This window comes from Oncorhynchus mykiss, chromosome 17 (assembly GCF_057628025.1).
Source record: "Oncorhynchus mykiss isolate SJ-2025 chromosome 17, ASM5762802v1, whole genome shotgun sequence".
NCBI classification, from domain to species: domain Eukaryota; kingdom Metazoa; phylum Chordata; class Actinopteri; order Salmoniformes; family Salmonidae; genus Oncorhynchus; species Oncorhynchus mykiss.
Window position 1 is genome coordinate 70,658,967 of NC_143038.1, and position 8,102 is coordinate 70,667,068.

The window sequence follows — 8,102 nt, forward strand, 5'->3', positions numbered from 1 at the left end:
TGGTATTAACACTGGGACCATAGTCACCCTCCCTCCATACTGCTGGTATTAACACTGGGACCATAGTCACCCTCACTCCATACTGCTGGTATTAACACTGGGACCATAGTCACCCTCACTCCATACTGCTGGTATTAACACTGGGACCATAGTCACCCTCCCTCCATACTGCTGGTATTAACACTGGGACCATAGTCACCCTCCCTCCATACTGCTGGTATTAACACTGTGACCATAGTCACCCTCCCTCCATACTGCTGGTATTAACACTGGGACCATAGTCACCCTCCCTCCGTACTGCTGGTATTAACACTGGGACCATAGTCACCCTCACTCCATACTGCTGGTATTAACACTGGGACCATAGTCACCCTCCCTCCATACTGCTGGTATTAACACTGGGACCATAGTCACCCTCCCTCCATACTGCTGGTATTAACACTGGGACCATAGTCACCCTCACTCCATACTGCTGGTATTAACATTGGGACCATAGTCACCCTCCCTCCGTACTGCTGGTATTAACACTGGGACCATAGTCACCCTCCCTCCATACTGCTGGTATTAACACTGGGACCATAGTCACCCTCCCTCCATACTGCTGGTATTAACACTGGGACCAGAGTCACCCTCCCTCCATACTGCTGGTATTAACACTGGGACCATAGTCACCCTCCCTCCGTACTGCTGGTATTAACACTGGGACCATAGTCACCCTCCCTCCGTACTGCTGGTATTAACACTGGGACCATAGTCACCCTCCCTCCGTACTGCTGGTATTAACACTGGGACCATAGTCACCCTCCCTCCATACTGCTGGTATTAACACTGGGACCATAGTCACCCTCCCTCCATACTGCTGGTATTAACACTGGGACCATAGTCACCCTCCCTCCATACTGCTGGTATTAACACTGGGACCATAGAGAGTCACCCTTCCTCCATACTGCTGGTATTAACACTGGGACCATAGTCACCCTCCCTCCGTACTGCTGGTATTAACACTGGGACCATAGTCACCCTCCCTCCATACTGCTGGTATTAACACTGGGACCATAGTCACCCTCCCTCCATACTGCTGGTATTAACACTGGGACCATAGTCACCCTCCCTCCATACTGCTGGTATTAACACTGGGACCATAGAGAGTCACCCTTCCTCCATACTGCTGGTATTGACACTGGGACCTTAGAGTCACGTACTGCTGGTATTAACACTGGGACCATAGACAGTACAGACAATACACATTTCTGCAGGCCAGAACCAAATCTCACGTGAGTCTAGCCAGCTACTCAAAGTTTCGTTGTTTCAAGAGTTTAATACAGACTATACAGGCCTAGGCCGGACTCTCTCCTCTTCTCAAGACCCTCTCTTCTCAAGCCTCGGGCAGGCCGAAGCAGGACTCTCTCCTCTTCTCAAGACCCTCTCTTCTCAAGCCTCGGGAAGGCCGAAGCAGGAATCTCCTCTTCTCAAGACCCTCTCTTCTCAAGCCTCGGGAAGGCCGAAGCAGGACTCTCCTCTTCTCAAGACCCTCTTCTCAAGCCTCGGGCAGGCCGAGGCCAGATCCTCTCTCCTCTTCTCAAGACCCTCTGTCCTCCAGCCTCGTCCTATAGATGGACCATACAGGCCAGACCCTTTGTCATTTTCTTAAGCTTATTTGCTCTCACATCCATAATCAGCCATGATAGATTCATTCTCAGAAATTAATTTCCCAATGACCCGAGAGGTTCTTCTCATAACATAATGCCGTGACAACGGGAGCAGCTCTCTCTCTCTCTCGCTCTGAATTAAGTTTAAATTAAATGTATGGGCTTTATTGGCATCGAAAATATACAGTTGAAGTCGGAAGTTTACACACACTTAGGTTGGAGTCATTAAAACCCGTTTTTCAACCACACCACACATTTCTTGTTAACAAACTATAGTTTTGGCAACTTGGTTATGACATCTACTTCAAATGACACAAGTCATTTTTCCAACAATTGTTTACAGTCAGATTATTTCACTTATAATTCACTGTATCACAATTCCAGTGGGTCAGAAGTTTACATACACTAAGTTGACTGTGCCTTTAAACAGCTTGGTAAATTCCAGAAAACTATGTCATGGCTTTAGAAGCTTCTGATAGGCTAATTGACATCATTTGAGTCAATTTCGAGGTGTACCTGTGGATGTATTTCAAGGACTACCTTCAAACTCAGTGCCTCTTTGCTTGACATGATGGGAAAATAAAAAAGAAATCAGCCAAGACCTCAGGAAAAAAAATGGTAGACCTCCACAAGTCTGATTCATCCTTGGGAGCAATTTCCAAATGCCTGAAGTTACCATGTTCATCTGTACAAACAATAGTACGCAAGTATAAACACCATGCAGCTGTCATACTGCTCAGGAAGGAGACACGTTCTGTTTCCTAAAGATGAACGTACTTTGGTGTGAAAAGTGCAAATCAATCCCAGAACAACAGCAAAGGAACTTGTGAAGATGCTGGAGGAAACAGGTACAAAAGTATCTATCCACAGTGAAACGAGTCCTATATCAACATAACCTGAAAGGCCCCTCAGCAAGGAAGAAGCTACTGCTCCAAAACCGCCACAAAAAAGCCAGACTACGGTTTGCACCTGCACATGGGGACAAAGATCGTAATTTTTTGAGAAATGTCCTCTGGTCTGATGAAACAAAAATGGCGATAATGGCCATAATGACCATCGTTATGTTTGGAGGAAAAAGGGGGAGGCTTGCAAGTCAAAGAATACCATCTCAACCGTGAAGCACGGGGTTGGCAGCATCATGTTGTGGGGCAGCTTTGCTGCAGGAGGGACTGATGGCATCATGAGGAATGAAAATGATGTGGATATATTGAAGCAACATCTGAAGACATCAGTCAGGGAGTTAAAGCTTGATCTCAAATGGGTCTTCCAAATGGGCAATGACCCCAAGCATACTTCCAAAGTTGTGGCAAAATGGCTTAAGGACAACAAAGTCAAGGTATTGGAGTGGCCAACACAAAACCCTGACCTCAATCCTATAGAAAATGTGTGGGCAGAACTGAAAAAGCGTGTGCGAGCAAGGAGGCCTACAAACCTGACTCAGTTCCACCAGCTCTGTCAGGAAGAATGGGCCAAACCCAATTTATTGTTGGAATCTTGTGAAAGGCTACCTGAAATGTTTGGCCCAAGTTAAACAAGTTAAACAAGCTCAGTTTCCACTTCATTTTGTGGGCAGTGAGCACATAGCCTGTCTTCTCTTGAGAGCCAGGTCTGCCAATGGTGACCTCTCTCAATAGCAAGGCTATGCTCACTGAGTCTGTATATACTACATCTCTCTCCCACTCTCCCCTTCCCTCTTTCTCTCTCCCTCCCTCCCTCTTTCTCTCAACCTCTCTCTTTCTGTCTCTCTCGCTCTCTCGGGTCTTTCTCTTTCTGTCTCTCTCCTCTGCTGTTTCTTTCGCCTACATTCAGACACTCCATCTGTCTTTCTCTCTCCTTCATTACTCATCTTTTCCTCTGTTCTCTCCATCCCTGGGATGGTTTCTGATGTCACTGTCGTAACAAAATTAGCTCATTTGTTCTTAATTCTGTCTGTCAATGTTCTTCAGTGTGATGTAGTTAGCTCATTTAATTCTCCTTCACACTGCTCATTCATTCATTCATGTACGTCAGCTATTGTTTTGCTCTCTGTCTCAAGGCTCCCTCCCTCCGTCCCTCCCTCCCTCCCTCCGTCCCTTTGTCTCTCCCTCTCTCCCTCCCTCCCTCCCACCTGCTCTGTCTAGATCTACCTGTACTCACCTGCTCTGTCTAGGTCTACCTGTACACACCTGCTCTGTCTAGGTCTACCTGTACTCACCTGCTCTGTCTAGGTCTACCTGTACTCACCTGCTCTGTCTTGGTCTACCTGTACTCACCTGCTCTGTCTAGGTCTACCTGTACTCACCTGCTCTGTCTAGGTCTACCTGTACTCACCTGTACTGTCTATATCTACCTGTACTCACCTGCTCTGTCTAGGTCTACCTGTACTCACCTGCTCTGTGTAGGTCTACCTGTTCTCACCTGCTCTGTGTAGGTCTACCTGTACACACCTGTACTGTCTAGGTCTACCTGTGCTCACCTGCTCTGTCTAGGTCTACCTGTACTCACCTGCTCTGTCTAGGTCTACCTGTACTCACCTGCTCTGTCTAGGCCTACCTGTTCTGTCTAGGCCTAACTGTACTCACCTGTACTGTCTAGGCCTACCTGTACTCAACTGTACTGTCTAGATCTACCTGTACTCAGCTGTACTGTCTAGATCTACCTGTTCTCACCTGTACTGTCTAGGTCTATCTGTTCTCACCTGTACTGTCTAGATCTACCTGTTCTCACCTGCTCTGTCTAGATCTACCTGTTCTCACCTGTACTGTCTAGGCCTACCTGTTCTCACCTGTACTGTCTAGATCTACCTGTACTCACCTGTACTGTCTAGATCTACCTGTACTCACCTGTACAGTCTAGATCTACCTGTTCTCACCTGTACTGTCTAGATCTACCTGTTCTCACCTGCTCTGTCTAGATCTACCTGTTCTCACCTGTACTGTCTAGATCTACCTGTTCTCACCTGTACTGTCTAGATCTACCTGTTCTCACCTGTACTGTCTAGGCCTACCTGTTCTCACCTGTACTGTCTAGGCCTACCTGTTCTCACCTGCTCTGTCTAGGCCTACCTGTTCTCACCTGTACTGTCTAAATCAAATCAAAATCAAATCAAATGTATTTATATAGCCCTTCGTACATCAGCTGATATCTCAAAGTGCTGTACAGAAACCCAGCCTAAAACCCCAAACAGCAAGCAATGCAGGTGTAGAAGCACGGTGGCTAGGAAAAACTCCCTAGAAAGGCCAAAACCTAGGAAGAAACCTAGAGAGGAACCAGGCTATGTGGGGTGGCCAGTCCTCTTCTGGCTGTGCCGGGTGGAGATTATAACAAAACATGGTCAAGATGTTCAAATGTTCATAAATGACCAGCATGGTCGAATAATAATAAGGCAGAACAGTTGAAACTGGAGCAGCAGCACAGTCAGGTGGACTGGGGACAGCAAGGAGTCATCATGTCAGGTATTCCTGGGGCATGGTCCTAGGGCTCAGGTCCTCCGAGAGAGAGAAAGAAAGAGAGAATTAGAGAGAGCATATGTGGGATGGCCAGTCCTCTTCTGGCTGTGCCGGGTGGAGATTATAACAGAACATGGCCAAGATGTTCAAATGTTCATAAATGACCAGCATGGTCGAATAATAATAAGGCAGAACAGTTGAAACTGGAGCAGCAGCACAGCCAGGTGGACTGGGGACAGCAAGGAGTCATCATGTCAGGTAGTCCTGGGGCATGGTCCTAGGGCTCAGGTCCTCCGAGAGAGAGAAAGAGAGAAGGAGAGAATTAGAGAACGCACACCTAGATTCACACAGGACACCGAATAGGACAGGAGAAGTACTCCAGATATAACAAACTGACCCTAGCCCCCCGACACATAAACTACTACTGCAGCATAAATACTGGAGGCTGAGACAGGAGGGGTCAGGAGACACTGTGGCCCATTCCGAGGACACCCCCGGACAGGGCCAAACAGGAAGGATATAACCCCACCCACTTTGCCAAAGCACAGCCCCCACACCACTAGAGGGATATCTTCAACCACCAACTTACCATCCTGAGACAAGGCTAGATCTACCTGTTCTCACCTGCTCTGTCTAGGCCTACCTGTATTCACCTGTACTGTCTAGATCTACCTGTTCTCACCTGTACTGTCTAGATCTACCTGTATTCACCTGTACTGTCTAGGCCTACCTGTATTCACCTGTACTGTCTAGATCTACCTGTTCTCACCTGCTCTGTCTAGGCCTACCTGTATTCACCTGTACTGTCTAGATCTACCTGTTCTCACCCGTACTGTCTAGATCTACCTGTTCTCACCTGCTCTGTCTAGGCCTACCTGTATTCACCTGCTCTGTCTAGGCCTACCTGTATTCACCTGTACTGTCTAGATCTACCTGTTCTCACCTGTACTGTCTAGATCTACCTGTATTCACCTGTACTGTCTAGGCCTACCTGTATTCACCTGTACTGTCTAGATCTACCTGTTCTCACCTGCTCTGTCTAGGCCTACCTGTATTCACCTGTACTGTCTAGATCTACCTGTTCTCACCCGTACTGTCTAGATCTACCTGTTCTCACCTGCTCTGTCTAGGCCTACCTGTATTCACCTGCTCTGTCTAGGCCTACCTGTATTCACCTGTACTAGACTGCCTCGTTAATTACTGTTACATTCTTTTGCATAATTCAACAAGTGTGTCAATATCAGGATACCCTCAGATTAAAAATCAACAGTTTTACTCTAGATTACACCTTTCTATACATACTTTACATTGTTTGAGAGATTATGTCACTATAATCCAAGCGTTCCGGAAGTTGCTTTCATTTCAGCGCATCTCATTTCTAAACATTTCAACTGTATGAAATTATATATTTTATAAGATTCCACCAAAAATCAACAGAAAGTTCTCTCACATTCTTCTCTTCCTTGTGATTTAAGTGTTGAGACGACGCATAAAATGAAGCTGTTAACTTCTTATAGATGCAACGAAATACGATGTATTGAGTCTCCATTCAGTCATTACCGGAGTGTGATTGACAGGTCCTTTTAAAAAAATGTCTGCAGTCGTAACATGACCCGGAAAAGAGACACAAGCGTGAGTATACGGATGTTCAGAGAGGACATATAAATAAATACAAAAAAAACCTCCCTTGTCTTGTCGATCACAACATCATTTTCTTTTTCTTCTTAATAAACAGAAGTAGTTTTTTTTTGCTGTTGTGGAGATCGCCAGATAAACTCTATAAATAGGGGTGGGCTTGGTGAAGATAGATTGACAGTATGGCTGAGGCGGCCGAGCCCACGGAGGATCAGCTCATCCATTTTTTATTTGGGTCAGGGTCTGGGATTAACCCAGATAGAAATTGCATTATGTCTGTCTGTTATAGATGGCTTCCTGTTTTGGCTCCAATCCAATTTGCTATTCTACTTTTAAACAGGTTGACTGTGGAATGTTCAGTGCATTAAAATATAACATTGAGTTCTGTGGTTGCACACTACCAATGAAAAGTTGACCAAAGTTTACCAGACTTCCAATAAAAGTTTATTTTAAATATCTTTAATAGTTTGAATAGGGAGGTTCTGTCAATAGAAGCAAAAACACATTCACAAACAACAGTTAACTAGTAGTACATCAAAATAAAAACTAGTATTTCTCCACCCTTATCCCTTGACTGTTTACAGGAACAATGGTGAGGTGTTTGCTCTGTCCCTGTACTATAGATTGCCCTTTAACCTCTGTAGCCTTCTGCCCGGTGTGTTTAACTTGTCTAAAGTATGGTATCTTTAAAGCTATTTTTTTTATTTGTATTTTTATTAGTATTTTTTTTCTAGTTGAGTATATTATTTATATTTCTTTGTCTTGTCTGTGTGTGTAAAACTTAATAAACAGAGTTTAAAAATTAAAAAAATTAAATTAAATTAAAAAACTAGTAAAACAGGTGAAATGTTATTGTTTATAAATACTCCCAACCATTCATGAAGACTACAGTTTATTTGTTATTTCAGCCACAAATGTGAGGCTGCTGAGGGGAGGACGGCTCATAATAATGTCTGGAACGGAGTAAATAGAATGGCATCAAACACATGGAAATAATGAGTTTGATTCCCCTTCCACCCATTCCGCTCCAGACATTACCACGAGCTCATCCTCCCTAATTAAAGTACCACCAACCTCCTGTGATTAGCAAATGGCTACTATAACAGATGGGCTCTAGTTAAAGGAGTTGGATATCTGAGGAGTTCTACCGTCTCTGGTTCATTATGAACACTGCCGTTGACCTATCAGCAATACCACAGGAGGCTCTTGAGGGGAGGACGGCTCATAACAATGGCCAGAACGGAGCTACATGGAAGAGAGATTTTTACTCAAGTATGACAACTGCGTTTGGAGGAAAAAGTACTCAGTTGTCATACTTGAGTAAAAGTAAAGATACATTAATAGAAAATGACTCAAGTAAAAGTGAAAGTCAGCCAATAAAATACTACTT